The sequence below is a fragment of the Salarias fasciatus genome, chromosome 23 (genome assembly GCF_902148845.1).
Source record: "Salarias fasciatus chromosome 23, fSalaFa1.1, whole genome shotgun sequence".
In the NCBI taxonomy this organism is placed as follows: Eukaryota; Metazoa; Chordata; class Actinopteri; order Blenniiformes; family Blenniidae; genus Salarias; species Salarias fasciatus.
In genome coordinates this window covers 40,072,984-40,091,679 of record NC_043766.1, presented here as the reverse complement: position 1 = coordinate 40,091,679, position 18,696 = coordinate 40,072,984, and the positions used below count along the sequence as shown (strand labels likewise).

Below are 18,696 nucleotides of genomic sequence, written 5' to 3'. Positions count from 1 at the left end.
ATCAAGTGCCTACATGGTTTATTGAAGAGGAGTTATCTTGCTGTTTACCTTGGCAAGGCGTTGAGGGAGAACAGTACAGTAAAACGACGTCTTCTGGCCGGCTAATCTTCACACCTGGAAGAGGACAACGTCTGGACCTCACGACTTAATCATCTCAAGTAAGCACTATGTGATCAAGTGAAGATGCAGGCAGAAAAGGCTTCTAACCCAAGATCAGTAAAAACCAGATCTCGTGTCTCCAGTTCATCCAAGAGCTCTAAAAACTCAAGCAGGTTAGCTGCTGCTAATGCACGGGCTGAGGCAGAGGTTGCAAGGACCGAAGTAGCATTCGCTACACAGGAGAATGAACTGAAATTAAAACAAGCAGAATTAGATCTGGAGAAAAAACGTGTGGAAATAACACTGGACAAAGTTCGGCTTGAAAAACGTGCTGCAGCTACAGCAGCCAGGGCAGACGTGTTGGAGGCAGCAGTACAACAGGAATTTGAACAGGAATTTGATCAGGAATTCAGTGATATTGATGTTCCAATTGATGATTCTAAAAAACGCACTAAAGAATATGTTGAAAAACTGTCCCAAAATAGCGCAGCAGAGCACACAGAGAACGCTCCTGAATTCAAGCCGGATGTCCAGACTCCTGAAGGTGCCCACACTGCTTCTTCGTACCATTCTGTAGCTCGAGACAACCAAACCCGAAATCTGCAGGTACAGAATGAACAGCATGTGCAACAACCACATCGCCTTAACCACGTGCCTTTGAAATCTCACTCGGAGAAGATGTTCATACCAAAGGGCTACAGTGACGCCGCATTTGACAAGCCAGTACATAGTTCCAGTTTTGCTCCCAGTGCCCCAGCCACGTACCTGCAGCAAAGCCCTATGTACACCCAGATTAATGAAAACAGAGCCATGTCAGACCTCGTCAGATTTATGGCCCGACGCGAGCTCATCTCTACTGGGCTTGTGCAGTTCAATGATCGTCCCGAATCCTTCAGAGCGTGGAGAGCCTCCTTTGTGAACTCCATCAGAGACCTCAACCTATCTGCTAGCGAGCAGCTTGACCTCCTTGTGAAGTGGTTAGGCAAAGACTCAGCTGAACATGCTAAGCGCATAAGGACAGTCTATGTGAACCACCCAGAACATGGACTAAGAGCTGTGTGGGATCGACTGTATGAGTGCTATGGCGCATCAGAGGTGATCGAAAGCTCTCTCTTTGAAAGACTAGAGAACTTCCCCAAAGTCCAAAATAAAGATGGCCGCAAGCTGCGAGAATTGGGGGACTTACTGATGGAAATACAGGCTGCAAAGGAGGATGGAGATCTATTTGGACTGAACTACATGGACACACCCCGAGGAATAAATCCTATTGTGCAGAAACTGCCATTTTACCTGCAAGAAAAGTGGCTCACTCAAGGTTTCAACTACAAGCTACAACACGAGGCTCCCTATCCCCCATTCAGCTTCTTTGTGGACTTTGTATGTCAGCAGGCAAGAATGCGTAATGATCCGGGATTCTCACTGGCATCTCCCAACAATGAACTGCTTGGTCCACACAAGCCTATATTCAAGTCTGAAGGCCAGAGGGCAGTAGCTGTTCTCAAGACTGGAGTGTCTTCTCATACATGTCCTATGCCTTCCGAATCTCCATCTGCTGTCAAACAGGACCCGTCCAAACACTGTCTGCTACATAACAAACCCCACCCTCTCTACAAGTGCCGTGGATTTAGAGACAAGCCAATAGAGGAAAGAAAGTCGCTCCTAAAGAAACACGGAGTGTGCTACAAGTGTTGCAAGGCTTTACATTTGGCAAAGAACTGCACTGAAGAGATAACATGCGCTGAGTGTGGAAGCAACACGCACGTAGCAGCCTTACACGCTGGTCCAGCAGTGAAACCCAGCAGCTCAGTGGACCCTGCGCCAGAGGATGGCGGGGAGATCGCTGTCTCAGCCTCCTGCACTGAGGTATGTGGGAAAGACGTCCCAGGGCGGTCCTGTTCAAAGATTTGCCTCGTGAAAGTATATCCAGCCACTAACCCTGAGGCATCAGTCCGTATGTACGCCATATTGGACAACCAAAGTAACCGATCTCTTGTGCGGTCTGAGTTCTTCAGCATTTTCAACGTCTCAGGTTGTCCCTTGCCCTACTATCTGAAAACATGTGCAGGTACAATAGAGACAAAAGGCCGGCAAGCTCGTGACTTTGTGGTGGAGGCCATCGATGGTACTGTTGCACTCACTCTGCCACCATTGGTCGAATGCAACGAAATTCCAAACAATCGTTCAGAAATCCCAACACCTGAGGTTGCCTCCAGCCACGCCCATTTGAAACACCTGTCGAAGCACATTCCCGACCTCGATCCACAGGCTCCCATCCTACTCTTGCTAGGTCGGGACATCATCAGAGTCCACAAAGTACGGAAACAGGTTAACGGCCCACACAACGCCCCTTACGCTCAGAAGCTAGACCTGGGCTGGGTAATCGTGGGCGAAGTTTGCCTTGGAAGTGCACATAAGCCTCCCGTTGTTCACTCCTACTACACCAACGTACTCAAAAATGGACGCCCAACCCTTTTCCAGCCGTGCTCGAACAGCTACATGGTGAAGGAGAAATACTGTGACACTGATTCAAACTCCCTCTCACACAGACACGGTCACACCAATACTTCGGAGAATGACGTGTTCCAAACAACCAAGAATGATGATGCAGAAGCCCCGTCTATGGAGGATCTGCAGTTCCTGAGCATTATGGACCACGAGGTCTACAAGGACAAGGAAAACAGCTGGGTCGCACCTCTGCCCTTCCGAGCCCATCGTCCCCAGCTGCCAGACAATCGAGCTCAAGCCCAAGAACGTCTCAGTTCACTTCAGCGCTCGTTCAAAAGAAAGCCAGAAATGAAAGATCAGTTCGTCACATTCATGGAGAAGATATTCCTCAATGGACATGCAGAGTTAGCTCCAGTACTGAAACCCGAGGAGGAACACTGGTACCTGCCGTGTTTTGGAGTTTACCATCCAAAGAAACCCTCTCAGATCAGGGTAGTTTTTGACTCCAGTGCACAACACAAAGGACTGTCGCTCAATCAAGTGCTATTAACGGGACCGGACCTCAACAACAGCCTTATTGGCGTTCTCCTACGTTTCCGGAAAGACCAAATAGCCTTCTCTGTGGACATACAGCAGATGTTCCACTGCTTCAAAGTCAAGCCTGAAGACCGCAACTTTCTCCGATTCCTTTGGTTCAGAGACAATGACCCAGACAAAGAGGTTGTGGAATATCGCATGAATGTCCATGTGTTTGGAAACAGCCCGTCTCCTGCCGTGGCTACTTACTGTCTCAGGCGTGCGGCTCAAGAAGGTCAAAGCGAGTATGGAGAAGACGCAGAACGGTTCGTGAGTAGAGATTTTTACGTAGACGATGGACTGAAATCTCTCCCTTCAGCAGAACAAGCCATCAGCCTGCTGAAAAGAGCTCAAAAAATGCTCGCTCGCTCAAATCTACGACTGCAGAAGCTGGTCTCAAACAACAAAGAAGTTATGGAGGCCTTCCCCTGCGAGGATCGTGCCACAGAACTAAAAGACTTGGATCTGGCTTCTGATGATTTACCAGTCCAACGAAGTCTCGGCTTACACTGGGATTTGGAGTCAGATAGTTTCACTTACCGTGTGGAAGATGAGAAAAAGCCATACACTCGACGAGGAGTCCTCTCAACAGTGAACCGCTTGTACGATCCCCTCGGTTTCGTCTCTCCAGTGACAGTTGAAGGAAAGGCACTCCTTCGCGAACTCACCACTGTCTCTCCTGATTGGGATGCTCCACTGCCCGCGGAAAAGGAGAAATCGTGGGAAAGTTGGAGAGATTCTCTTCAAGAACTCGAACAATTGACAATTCCCCGAGCCTACACTCCCGTGTCCTTGTCTACAGCCAAGCGAGTGGAGCTATGTGTCTTTTCAGATGCATCAGAAAGAGCAGTTGCAGCAGTTGCCTATTTAATTAAGAACTGCAGTACCAGATGGACAATACCACACAGGACTGATTTCAAGTAAAACCAGACTCGCACCTCGCCCAGAGCACACCATCCCTCGTTTGGAGCTATGCGGCGCAGTCATGGCAGTGAATCTGGCAGAAGCTATCATCTCGGAAATGGACACCAAGTTTGATGCAGTTACATTCTACACTGACAGCAGGATTGTACTTGGGTACATCTTTAACGAGAAAAGAAGATTCCACGTCTACGTAAGCAATCGCGTTCTACGCATCAGACGAAGTACAACACCGCAACAGTGGAGGTATGTGCACACACAGCACAATCCGGCAGACATCGCCACCAGATCAGTTCCAGCAGGTCGCCTGAAAGACACTATGTGGTTTACTGGGCCAGAGTTCTTGTGTCAACCTGACAACATGCTGCCTACTGAGCAGACGTTCGAACTCCTACATCCAGAGCAGGATCCTGAAATCCGGCCACAAGTCACCACTTTGTCCACAACGGTGCACAACCATCTCAGCTCACAACGTTTCAGCCGCTTCTCACGTTGGAGCTCACTCGTAAGGGCTATCGGTACCCTCATCCACATCATCCAGTGTTTTAAAAGTGATAAGAGCAATGGACAGTGTCAGAAATGGCATGTTTGCCACTCTGTAACAGTGGATGTTCTAATCCAAAGCGCAATGGTCATCATAAAAACAGCCCAGTACGAAGCCTTTGGAAACGAACTTCAATGTCTCTCACGCAACGCTGAGATTCCTAAGAGCAGTCCACTCTGGTCTTTGGATCCGTTTCTGGACTCGACAAGCCTCCTGAGAGTCGGGGGACGTCTTGCAGCTGCTGACTTAGGACCTAACTAAAAGAGACCACTGATCTTACCTGGACGTCACGACGTAACTACCCTCATTGTGCGTCACTTCCATGAACAGACACGACACCAAGGGCGCCACTTCACCGAGGGTGCTGTCAGATCTGCTGGATACTGGATATTGGGCGGCAAGAGATGTATCAACAAAGTAATCTTTGAATGCATTGTCTGCCGTAAACAGAGGGGAAAATGTGAAGTTCAGAAAATGGCTGACCTGCCACCAGATAGACTCAGCACGGAACCCCCCTTCACTAATGTTGGCATGGACGTGTTCGGTCCTTGGTCTGTGGCTGCACGCCGTACAAGAGGAGGCCACGCCGAAAGCAAGAGATGGGCAGTTCTTTTCACCTGCTTATCTGTCAGAGCTATCCACATCGAAGTAATTGAGTCCATGGATTCTTCAAGCCTGATCAACGCACTCCGGAGATTCCAAGCACTCCGAGGACCTGTGAAACACCTGCGCTCTGACAGAGGGACAAATTTCATTGGAGCTTCTAAAGAGCTGGGAATTCCCTCCATTGCTGATGAAAGAGCAGTAGGAAGATTTCTCCTGGACCAAGGCACCACCTGGACCTTTAATCCCCCGCATTCCTCGCACATGGGAGGTGCCTGGGAGAGGATGATTGGTGTCACACGCCGTATCCTGGATTCGATGTTCATGCAGATGGGCTCTTCCAAACTTACACATGAAGTGCTCATTACCTTATTAGCAGAGGTCACTGCTATCGTGAACAACCGCCCTCTTGTGCCTGTGTCCACTGACCCATCCGACCCTTTCATCCTCACACCTGCATCACTGCTGACTCAGAGGGTAGGCCCTTGTCCTCCTCCGGCTGGGGGATTTGACAACAAGGACTTATACAAGCAACAATGGCGAAGAGTTCAAAGCCTGTCTAACACATTCTGGGACAGGTGGCGGAAGCAGTACCTGGCTACACTTCAGCCACGCAGGAAATGGTTGTCCGACCAACCAAATCTCACAGTTGGCAGTTTGGTACTTCTCAAAGACAGTCAAAGCAAAAGAAATGACTGGCCTCTTGGCATCATCACTGAAGTGTTCCCCAGCAAAGATGGAAGAGTACGCAAGGTCCAGCTGAGAGTCGCTGGAAAGGATGGAACCAGAGTACTTCTCAGACCTGTGAATGAACTGATCTTACTCATTCCTCATGATAAATAAGTGTTAAGCATCAGTGATGTACATGTATGTTGAAACGTTAACAATTGCTGAGGCTAAATTAACATTGAAGTTTTCTGGGTTGATTGCAATTTATTTGGAAGAAAACAATAGTGATACCCCTGGTATCAGACGGGGAGTGTTCTGTTTATGTTGTGATTGTCAGAAATATCTGCTGTGAATTTGTTCAAGTTTATTCAGTCATTTGTCGCCATCTACTGGCCAAGGTTGGCATAACACCCTTTTTGTGTATCGTCTCCTGTTGATGACATCATCTTTGGGCGATTTGGGTTTGCGGTGAGCCAGAAGCATGAAGCTCAGCTTTTGATAAGTCTTTCCAGTAAATATAAAGATGTCAAATACCTTCCAGTGTTTCAAGGTAGCTTTGAAGGCATCGTCGGTGAGTTTTAAGTTACAGATATGGACTTTGGAACTCATAAATACTGCATTTGTAACATGAAGATAAGTCATATTGTATTTTATTTGAGCTAAGCTTGTAACTTTCTTTTGTATACATTTTATGTCACATTCTGTATGTGCTGTATTTTATGTTGTAGTTTTACCCTACTTCACTGGACCATAAAGACTTGAACCAAATCAAGTGCCTACGTGGTTTATTGAAGAGGAGTTATCTTGCTGTTTACCTTGGCAAGGCGTTGAGGGAGAACAGTACAGTTAACATATCAAAATTGAGTAAATTCTGTCACAAAATACAGGTATCCATTTTTACAGTCAGTTTGCAAATGATAGTGCGATATCAAAGTTGAAAAAAAAATTACCGTTTGGATCTTGATCAATCAGCTGGTCTTGCAGTGTCTTGAGAGGCAGCGGGGAGGTTCTGGCCAAACTCTGTCTCAGACCTCTGAAACGCTGGTTTTTTATATTGTGTTTTCGGTCGGTACTAGCAGTAAAAAAAAAAAAAAAACTTTTTTGGGAGGACACTCTTTAGATTGTTTTAGTCACTCCGGCATCAGGTTTCCTCGTCACTCAATTGATCACAGACACCTTTAATATACATATATGTGTGTGTGTGTGTGTGTGTGTGTGTGTGTGTGTGTGTGTATGTGTGTGTGTGCGCGTGTGTGTGTGTCTCGGGCTCAGACAATGCATAAAAGGATGCTTAGAATATCCACAATAATCCGCTCTTGATTTTGTCTCATGACTGATTTTCTATTTTCTAATGGGGTAATATATTTTATTCTATGTAAATATGTTACATGTGTAACTTCCTTTGTGCTGACAGTGTTAATTGATATTTCATGCATAAACGCTGTGTGTTTGTGAAATGCCAATAAAAGGTATTCTAAGTCTATAAGTGTTAGGTTCTGCATCGAGGATCTCCTTCAAACCTCCCTTGGTATCTCACTATGGGAAACGCCTCCTGGCGTGACCGATCATGGACAATGACACCACGTCTGTCATGTGACGGACCATGTGTGTCAAGATGCCTGGTCTGTCACATGACAGACGTGGTGTCATTGGAGCTTTCACTGCATTCACTTGACAAGTTTTAAGAGTTTTATCGCTGGTGGTTAAATTCATTTTGCGTGACAAAATTGCTTGGGGTGGGTGGTTCTGGGAGAGGAGGGGTTAAGGAAAAACTGGCAGTGGCGGGGGCGTGGTTAACTAAAAGTGGGAGGATCTCGGGCGTGGTTAACTAAAAGTGGGAGGATCAGGGGCGTGGTTAACTAAAAGTGGGAGGATCAGGGGTGTGGTTAACTAAAAGTGGGAGGATCAGGGGCGTGGTTAACTAAAAGTGGGAGGATCAGGGGTGTGGTTAACTAAAAGTGGGAGGATCTCAGGCGTGGTTAACTAAAAGTGGGAGGATCCGGGGCGTGGTTAACTAAAAGTGGGAGGATCAGGGGCGTGGTTAACTAAAAGTGGGAGGATCTCAGGCGTGGTTAACTAAAAGTGGGAGGATCCGGGGCGTGGTTAACTAAAAGTGGGAGGATCAGGGGCGTGGTTAACTAAAAGTGGGAGGATCCGGGGCGTGGTTAACTAAAAGTGGGAGGATCAGGGGCGTGGTCTATGAGAAAAGAGTTTTTTTCACCGCTATGAGGTCTTTCCACTGGCAGCAGCTGCGGAAGAGTGATCCGCTTTTATCCTCCGGTCCTCCAAACCTTTCCATCCACATGACCAGCGGGACATTTAGCAATATCTGGAATACGCCACAGCTGGTATTAAAGGCCTCCAAAACCATTTCCTCCGAGCCTTTTTTTTTTTTCCCAAAAATCACTTCTAGTAGTAGTAGTGCATTTTGTGGAGCTTATAAATCTATAGTGAGGGTGTGAGGAGGGGCCTCAGAACCGCTGGAGGGAGGGCGAGCGGACCTCACGGGGGTGGGGGGTGGGCGGTCGTGGGGGGGGGGGGGGGGGGGGGTCATTCAGAGGTCAACCTGTCAGTTTGATGAATGGTGGTGTATATTTCTCCCGGTGTGAAGGACCCCCCTGAGGAAACACTGGAGTTAAGCAGCTAAAAGCATAAAAAGACATGATACAAAGTTAATATAAAATAAGTAAGATAAGACTGAAAAATAAAAAAGTAAAATAAATTAATAACATCATAACAACATAATAAATAACATAATAAAATAGAATAAAATTAGATAAATGATGATGAAACTAAGAGGACAATAAAAAGTCAGTCAAAAGCCTGATTAAAAAGGTGTGTTTTTAACCTCCCTTTAAAGTTATCAACACACTGAATCACTTCCTCCTTCCTCAGAAGAAACTATCATTCTGATCACACACCCTGCGTGATGGAAGAGGCTGATTGGCATCAGTCCTGGAATGAAGCCTGACAGCAAACACTGCACGCACACACAGGAGCAGGACCAATACGATGACCTCTGACCCCCACCCCACATGAGGCTTCTCATCTCTTCCAGCACACTCGGTGTCTTTTTCCACAGTGATGATTTTTGGGGTGAAGTTCGACGACAGCGGTGCTCAAAGCCACTGAAAACACAACCTTTTGAAAATGACTGAAGATGGAACTTCCTGGAAACACTCAGGCCTGTCTCACTGCTACAATCACTGCTCCTGGTCCAGGTCCTGATCCTGGTCCATAGATTGACATAAACTCCAGAGTGACTTATAGTCCCCAAAATATGGTAGTTCTCTCAAGATTAGTTTGAATTCTTTTCAGATTATAGTTTTGGACTCTTCTCTTGGACGGGGTCTGGACAGTGTTCAGATATGAGCCTTGAATACTGGCTAGACTAGTCAGGGATTTTGCTAAAACTGGTGTTGGCAAAACCTGGACTTTATTTCAACTTTCTTTTAGTTTTGCTTTTGGGCTTTATTTAGATGAGCCTTAGATTTTGTTGAGTTTGATCCTGAACTTGTGGAAACTAGTGTTGTACTTTGTTCAGAGAAGTCAGGATCCTGTACCATGAAGCAGGCTGTCAACTCAGCAATTCACCCCGGGGTTTTAATTCTATCTAAATATGAAGAATTTCAACATCGTCCATCATCGTCCAGGACCAACCGAATGCAGGCAGGAAATTACAGACCCTGTTAAAGTGTAACTTGGTGAGATTCTCCCGTATTATAGATGGATTCATATATTCCTCAGTGTCCTTCCTTTAGTTTAGATTAAAAGGAACTTTCCCTTAAGTTTCCCCTGAACTCATGAGAAGCTAACTTCATCTCCATGAATGATTTGCTGTTATTTCTCTGATTCTAAATGGCAGTTCAGACCAAAATGAGGCTAACTTCATCCCTACTTCTGTTCTGACCCCCCAGCAACGGCTTCAAGCTAATCCTCACTGTGCTGAACGGTTCAGGGTTCAGTCTGCACACATCTGGGAACAGAAGACTGCTGAGTTCCTCTGGCTCATATGTTCAGTCCTGTTCTTATTCATTACAGCTCAGAGGGTAGAATCCACTAAACACATGTTATAAAAACTTTACTGTCAGTGAGAACACGGATCAAGAGGACGTCTGCCATTCATTACTTTAAGGATCATACTGTTGAAGCTGGAAAGTTGATTGGTTTAGAGCTGAAGACCAGAGAGAAACTTTTTCACATCATGTCACTTCATGTGTCAGATAATGATGGAATCAGTGTTAGTGAAGGATATGTCTGTATATGGAGTTGTTTTTTTGAACTTAAGTAACCCAATGGATTCGTTAAAAAAACACACTGACACTTCCTTCAACTTTGAGGCCTTCTTGTTACTGAACCACGTCCTTCTTCCTCAGAACAAACCATTGTTCAAATGAAACGTCCCATGGAAGAAGCCTGATTGGCATCACTTCTGGAATGTAACCTGACAGCACACACTGCACACACACTCTCACACACACAGGCGCAGGACATACATGACGACCTTCCTGACGTCACTGTGAAGGTGGATTTAAACGGCGTCCTCACATCAGACACACTCAGACAGACAGCAGGACTGAGCGGAGACCAGCGGCAGCATGAAGCTGATCTGAGGTGAGGAACATGGAGATCTGTCTGACTGACTCTTCTGCTTTGACTCAAAGCTTTTCTAACGTCAGGGTTTGATTTAAAGACTGTCACAATACAGAAAAGAGACTTTGATGGACTGAGTGTGTTTGTAAGAGATGAAGCGAATTGTTTCTGTATGTGTATTTTGGGGTGTGTATGTGTTTGTATGTGTGTGTCTGTCTCTCTGGGTATGGGTGGGCCTGTGTGTGTGTGTGCACTTGTACAGCTATAGTTGTGAGGACCTTTTGTGAGGACCTTGGGTTTATAACCTTACAAGTGAGGACACTTTTGGAAAGTGAGGACATTTTTGCCGGTCCTTACTTTTCAGCAGACCTTTTTTGACCTTTTTGAGGGTTGGTTAACACTTGATTTTTGGTTTCGGGTTACAGTCAGGTTTATGTTAGGTTGAGGGTATGGGTTCGGGTTAGGCATTAATTTTTGATGGTCAGGGTGAGGGGCTAGGAAATGCATTATGTCAATGAGTGTCCTCACAACTATAGAAGTACAAACGTGTGTGTGCTTGTGTGTGTGTGTGTGTGTGTGTGTGTTCATGCTAACTTGTCTAAACATATTGTGACACTGTGTATTCAGGTGTTCTTGTCTCTGAACAACCCCCTTCTTAATCAGAATTTCTACACACACACACACACACGCACACGCACACACAGGCCCACACATATCCAAAAAGACAGACAGGAAGGAGCAGGAGGAGGAGTGAGGAAGAGGAGGAGAGAGGAAGAGGATGAAGAGGAGTGAGGACGAGGATAAAGAGGAGGAGAAGGAGGAGGAAGAGGAGGAGTGAATAAGAGAAGGAGGAGTAGAAGTGAGGAAGAGGAGGAGTGTGGAAGAGGAGGAGAAGGAGGATGAGGATGAAGAGGAGGAGTGAATAACAGAAGGAGGAGTAGAAGTGAGGAAGAGGAGGAGTGTGGAAGAGGAGGAGAAGGAGGATGAGGATGAAGAGGAGGAGAAGGAGTGGTGTGAGGCTGTGCAGGAGGAGGAAGAGGAGGGAGGAAGGCAGATTGTGTAACATCATTCTAAACTGAGTCATCAGGTCACATGACCCAGAGAGTGACAGCTGAGAAGAAAAAAAAAAGAGCAAACAGTTTCAGCTTGAGTGAAAACTTCTTCCAGATTCACTTTTATTTGTCAGATGGTTAAAAAAAGACCTTTTCTGAGAGGAGAATTTCTAGCATTTCATTTATTGGTTTGTGTTTTACAGCAGTCAGACTGATGCTTCAGACCAGAGGCCTCAGTTAGTGATCAGTGTGTTTTCCTCCCATCAGACTCCATCATAACTGACAACAAACATCTTCATGAGGATGAGAGACGGAAGACGAGGAGACTTCTGACTTCAACTCTGACGGAGAACGGAATCCAAAGCATGTGAGTTATTAAACACTGCAGAGCTGTATTCAGCAGGGTCTCCTCTGTCATCTGATCAGGGCTTAAAGCTGATAGGAGGAGATAGTCTCTCTTCAAGGCTACACTGGAGGGAACATCTTGGGCCGTATTTTCATGGCAGAACGCAGAGATCGCAAACCAGCGGAGGTGGATTCGTATTTTTGTCAACGTGTGTCTGACTGGTCCGGTGGGCGTGGCCACGCACCAGGGGGAGGGGTCGACAGAATCAGCTGGGCGCAGTGATAATTTCATGCAGATGGTGTGCAGACAGGGGAGGGAAGATGTGATGATAATTTGTCTGAGAGAACCTCACAGACAGGTTTTCAGCTTATCAGCGTCAAAAAGATACACAAAATCACTCTTGAAGCCTAAATCTCTATTTTTTATTGAAATCTTTTTTTCTAATAATTATGGAGGATGTCTCTGCACACAGCACAGACTGTGAGGAATGTCAGAAAATTTAAATGGTACAGTACAGAAGAGTGAAACATATTTTAGAATTTTAGCATTTGATAATTATTCAGCTTATTCACAAGTTTTTTTTTGTTTGTTTTTTTTTATACTCAAAATTTTTATTTTCTCTTCACAACAAAACAGAAATAACAAATTCAACAGTCGCAGTACATAACAGTCGTTGCTATATCTTCATCAATAGACTTCATAGGTTACATCAGGGTGTGTCTCATTGTCTTAACATATGTTTCTTGGACGGAAAGATACCTAGATAAAGTGATGAGCCATATCTCCAAGGGGGAAGGGAGAAGATATACCCTTTATGTTTTCATTTTCGACCAAAAAGCTGTCCATTTTGACCATCTTGTAACATAACAATCACTGTTCAATCGCAGCAGGGGGGTCAGTCTTTCCATCATGTGGATCTCTCCAACAATTCCAAGCCATTCATCCACTGTAGGCGGGTCAGTCTGTAGCCATTTGCGAGTAATTGCCTTTTAAGCCACAACAGTCACATTTTTTAGAAGGTATTAATCCCAGGACAACTCCAGAAGATGTGGAAGTGATTTGCATCAACATCACTGCAGCCTCTCCAGCATCTTTGTTGTGACTTTTCTAAAAAAGGTTTCATTTTAGGAGTGATGAAATATCGCACAAGGTTCTTCCAACTGAATCCACGCCAATACATCCAGCAAGTGGTAGAAAAAAACGTCTCACATATTTTCCCACTGTTGGCTTGATATGCTCTCTTTCAGTTCCTTCTCCCATCTTTTTTTAATCTGGTCTGTGACATTTCCCAAGTTCTCACTAATACCTTGATAAAATCTTGAAACTGCTGATTTTGTGCTTTTAGTATAAGCTTGAGCAACTACTAATTATTTTATTAAGAACTGAGACCTCAGCTGCATAGATTTCATTTTGAAAATAATGTTTTATCTGTAAGTACTGATAAAAATCTTGTCTTTCTAAATTGTAATCATCTTGTATTTTTTCAAAAAACTTTGTCGTATTCCACCCTCCATTATTTTAAAGAAGGTAGTGATTCCTTTTCTCGACCTGAGCCTAAATCTTGGTTCCAAGTGGTTTGGGACAAATCCTGTTTCGAAAGCCACCTAAACTGTTTCAAGTGGGGCATAAACAAAACTTTTTAACGAGAGTAAACCAGGTGTGTAGGGAGAAGGCAGTGTAAGGGAAAAAATTTTCCTGATATTTTAACATCCGCTTGTGATCTGCAATCATAGCTTGAATTGGGATCCCCCTGTATTCTTTCTCAATCTCTTTCCATTTTGCCTCATAGGTGTTGTCACACCAGAGTACTATTATAGTAGTTAGTAGTTAATAGTTTATTTCAGGCAAGGACGCACAAACATGGTTTCAACGCAGGTATCACTTACATGACAGTAAACAGGACAGGTAATACATGTGCTTACATATCCCGAATGAAGTGCCTGAAAGGGAGTGGGAAGAGGCGAACTTATTTAATCCCACCCCCATTACATAAATTATAGACATAATATCAAAGTCACTTCCTGTTCATTTCTATGATATTACAAACCCCAAAACAACAGAAAATACAGATAAATATTTGGCAAGTGTGTGACAGAAGTATTAGAATATTTTTGTTACCTTGGGCAACAAATACATTGCAGCAACGGTTACATACCAACAATGGTAAGAAATGAAATACCAATAATGGTAAAGTAGAACTGTCCCAGTAAGGGTGATGGACAGAATACAGCAATGATAATGAACAACAGTACCAACAAAAATAAGGAAACAGCACACAATAACACAAGTGCAACAAAATACTGATAGAAATTTAAGAACCACTTTCTTTATACTGTGACCAGACCATGTTTTTATATAATAATTTCAATCTGTGAATATTTTGGCATTGCTTGTGCTGGGTTTTCAAATTGTTCCAAAGTTTGACTCCACATACAGACACACAAAAACGTTTACGATTATTTTTGACACGAGGCTGATTCAATTTTCCATAACCTCTTAAATTGTGATCATTTACTCTTTGAATAAACAGTTGTTGTAAGTTAGTTGGCAACAATTTATTAAATGCTTTATAAAGAACTATAACGGTACTATAATTAACTAGATCGGTACATTTAAGCAACCTCGAGTTGATAAACAGATTATGAGCGTGTTCCCGAAATCCCACCTTATGAATAATCCGCACAGCTCGTTTCTGTAATTTAACTGGTGGATCAGTTGTGCACTGATAAGTGTTTCCCCATATTTCAACACAATACATAAAGTATGGGAGTACCATCGTGTTGTACAAACAGCGGAGAGCATTCTGATCAAGGTAGAACTTCACTTTATTTATAATTGAAATACTTTTAGAAATCTTTGTTTTTATGTGTCTGATGTGAGCTTTCCATGATATATTGCTGTCAATCATAACTCCAAGGAACACATTCTCATTTACAGTATCGATTTGGACACCATCAATGATTAGATCTAATTTAAGATGACTGTTAGAACTGCCAAACATCATTATTTTGGTTTTGTTTAAATTTAGAGATAGTTTATTAACATCCAACCAATTTTTTACTTTGTTCATTTCCTCATTTAGTGTATTTACAAGATCATCATAGTTTTTACTGCAACAGAATATTGTTGTATCATCTGCGAAGAGAATGAGTTTCAAAGAGCCAGACACAGCAAACATATGCTGATATGCAGTTGTGCTGCGAGGTAATAACTCTTAAAATTAGGGAGTGACATACCTCCTGCTCCTTTGTTCCTAGTCAGTAAACTATATTTCATCCTTTGTTTCTTCCCACCCCAAATAAAGCGAGATATCTGTTTGTCCCACTCTGAAAACTGGCAGGATGGCACCTCGATAGGCAGAGATGTAAACAAATACAACAATCTGGGCAGGATCATCATTTTCACAGCCTAGTTTGTTTGTTTTACTTTTGTTTGTTTGTTTGTTTTTGTTTTGACACCAGAGTAGCAGTAGAAATAAGTCACAGTCTGTGGCAACAAAGCTACTAAATATCTTAAATCATGATTTTTGTCCACAGATGAGATAGATCGTTCAGACCAGAATTGTACACGTTTTGCTTTGATTAGGAAAAGTTTCATGATACATCCGTCCATTCTGCCCACTCTGAAGGCACGGACTCCTCGAAAGTTTTTTTTCTTTTATTCTTTCTTTGTGTGTGTGTGTGTGTGTGTGTGTGTGTGTGTGTGTTTCTGATGCGGTAGTGACAGGCTTCCAGCTGATTCCTGGCTCCCAAGACCAGAGCGCCTGCAGAAGAAAGTCAGCTGTACGTTGCGCTGACAGCGCTGATGCGGCGAACCATGGTCAATTCTCCGTTATTTTCTACCATGCTTTAAGTTGAATTCTCTGTGAAATAAAATAACAAGGGATGGTAAAAGGAAAGGCATGAAAGAAAGGGGACAATCTGAAAAAAAAAAAAATTGTAATCCTGAAGTGCCTGTTTTTTAGCAGACTGGTGCCAAAGTGGAGCCACTGAAGAGACCGTGATTTATTAAATGGAGCAGAAAGCTGGCAGTTTCCATCTTTAGAATTATCTAACTGTCTATGTACATGTTTACATTACGTGTACCGCTTTTTATTTAACAAAATGGTAACACTTTATTTTAAGCCCCCCTGTATAACACATTATACGTACATTTATAAAGCATTATAACGCTATTATAACACGTGTAGCTATAGTTATAAACATTCATAGATGATCACAATGCCAGGACCTCACCCTAACCCTAATCCTATGCTGTATAGTGCTGTATAGTGAGTTATAAAGCATTGTGATCATTTATGAGTGTTTATAACTACTTATAATGTGTTATACCGGGTGCTTCAAGTGTTACCTAACAATAAAGAGCATCCTGATTTTCATTGTGCTGACTCCAGTTGAAGTGTTTGTGTCATATGTGGAAATGAAGTATGATGCTACTCTATCAGAAGTTCCATTTCAAATGTATTGAAGCCTGCTTTTGTACTGGTTTTATGATATTGACATGGTAAAACATGAAAATAATAACATAACAATAATCTCCACTGATCACAGATGATTGATGAGGCTACTTTCCAGAGAGGGCTTCATTGATAAACAACTTGAGCATGGATAACGGAGTGATGAGGAGATCCACACAGGTCGACTCCTGCTGGTCATTTTTTGATTACATGGTGTGTACCTCTCTAACCTGCAGACCCTTGATGATATATTTGTTGAACCTCAGTGCATCGTCTGCAAATACGTCTCAAGACAGGGTCTGCAGTGTCTGCTAAATGCTTAGTGTCCTTGCATGGAAAAATGAATGAAGGAAGGAAAACGGAATCCCTTTGGACACTCCCATGACATGATGCTAATATTGACCAATCACATTCATTCATTCATTCATTCATTGACATTCATTTGCAGACATTGCACAATAGTGTGCAATGTCTGCAAATGAAGCAGGTGGGATGTGGAATAAAGACTGATTAGTTCATTTTAGCATCATGTCATGGGAGTGTCCAGAGTGGTTCCATTTTCCTTCCTTCATTTTTCCACACAAGGACACTAAGTATAATTTCTCCAGGCACTTAGGACACAAGTGGCTTCTAAAACTGATGAATTTATTGAGTCCATCTTGTTACAGACTGTAAACACACCGTGAAAACTAAAAGGCACAGAGTAAACTTCAAGAAAAATACAAACAATGGACAAAGAAAACTGCTTTTACGAAATAAACAGACAAAACCAACACCTTGTTGGCGGAGTACTGAGAGGAATTGGCTTGTGGTTTCTTCTTTCTTTTTAAATAATCCATTTACTTCTTAAACTTTTATTTTCCCCCCTCTAATTATTCGTCCCTGTCTCTTCAGAGATCACATCTTCTATGGCAATGATACTTTCCTCTACAAAGCCCAATTTTGCACCACAGTGCCCTCTGGTGACAGTTCATTGCAATAGCAACAAAGTACCCAAAAACAGATGCAAATGAAAATGCAGCAGTTACACTAAGCATTTAACCAAATTTTAAAAATTAATGCAGACCCTGTCTTGAGACGTATTCAAAGACGATACACTGAGATTCAGCAAATGTATCATCCCGGGTCTGCAGGTAGAGAGGTACACACCATGTAATTAAAAAAATGACCAGCAGGAGTCGCCCTGTGTGGATCTCATCATTACTCCGTTATCAGTGCTCAATGTCTTGCGATTGTTTATCAATCAAGCCCTCTCTGGAAAATAGCCTCATCAATCATCTGTGATCAGTGGAATTACACAGTGGAGTTCTGCAGATTATTGTTGTGTTATAATTTTCATGTTTTACGATGTAAATATCATAAAGCCAGTACAAAAACAGGCTTCAATACACATTTGAAATGGAAGCACTGATAGAGAAACATCATACTTCATTTCCACATATGATACAAACACTACTTCACTAGTAAACACGCCCACTAGTAAACTAGTCCACTAGCTTACTAGTAAACTAGTCCACTAGCTTACTAACTAGTTCACTAGTCTACATGTCAGCTAGTTTACCAGTAAACTAGCTTGATGGTAAGCCCAAAAGTCTCTTGACTAGTAAACATGTAGAACCTTGCTTTTCACTCATGAACTAGTGCGCACTTTCAGCCCCACAAGTGCAGATGAAAATGGTTTCACTAGTTAACTAGCATACCTCCTACTTTTACTCGTCGACTAGTAAAAATGTTGAGTCCATCTAGTTCACTGGTAAGGTGAAAACAGGCCTGAACTAGTAAACTAGTGAGTATGTTGGTCTTCAGTAGTGATGCAGTGAGCATTTTGGCCATCACTAGTTAATAAGTATCATGCAATTGTATGCACTAGTAACTGGTGACCTGAATCCATGATTGACTAGTTTAGTTTAGTTTAGTTTAGTTTAGTTTAGTTTAGTTTAGTTTAGTTTAGTTTAGTTTAGTTTAGTTAGCACATACAATAAAATATATCACATAAACAAGTGCAGATTAAAAGAAACAGTTCAGGGAGCAACGAGCAAGCCAAAAGGCTTATGAAGTACCCCCAACTAATAAAATTATACAGATATCGTTAAAATGAAAAAATAAAATAAAATACAAAACACGACCAAAAAGCATCATAAACTTTCATGCAAAACATAAAAGAGAGAAGAAAAAAGACAAAAGAAAAGAAAATGCTGTTGACTTTATGAGGACATGCTCATGAAAATGAACATTTTGTTGATCAAGTATAGGCAACACTGAAAATAAACTAAAAAGAAAACTCATTAAAGCCGCAAGCTGCTTACCTGACCTGCCGCGTTTTATTCTGTCACTGATGTTTTTGACCAGCATGTGTGTCAGAATTCATCTGTCAAATTTGGCACATTTCCAT

General features: G+C 42.9%; 1 protein-coding gene across 2 annotated transcripts in view; it reads left to right on the top strand.

The window, feature by feature from the left end:
• Positions 1 to 10,344: 10,344 nt before the first annotated feature.
• Positions 10,345 to 18,696, top strand: part of LOC115382203 (NLR family CARD domain-containing protein 3-like) — a 617,169-nt gene continuing 608,817 nt past the window's right edge. For both annotated transcript variants that reach the window (XM_030083899.1, XM_030083898.1), the window contains exons 1-2: positions 10,345 to 10,471; positions 11,770 to 11,869. The gene's annotated coding sequence lies outside the window, so the exon portion shown is untranslated. The remainder of the gene's footprint in view (positions 10,472 to 11,769; positions 11,870 to 18,696) is intronic.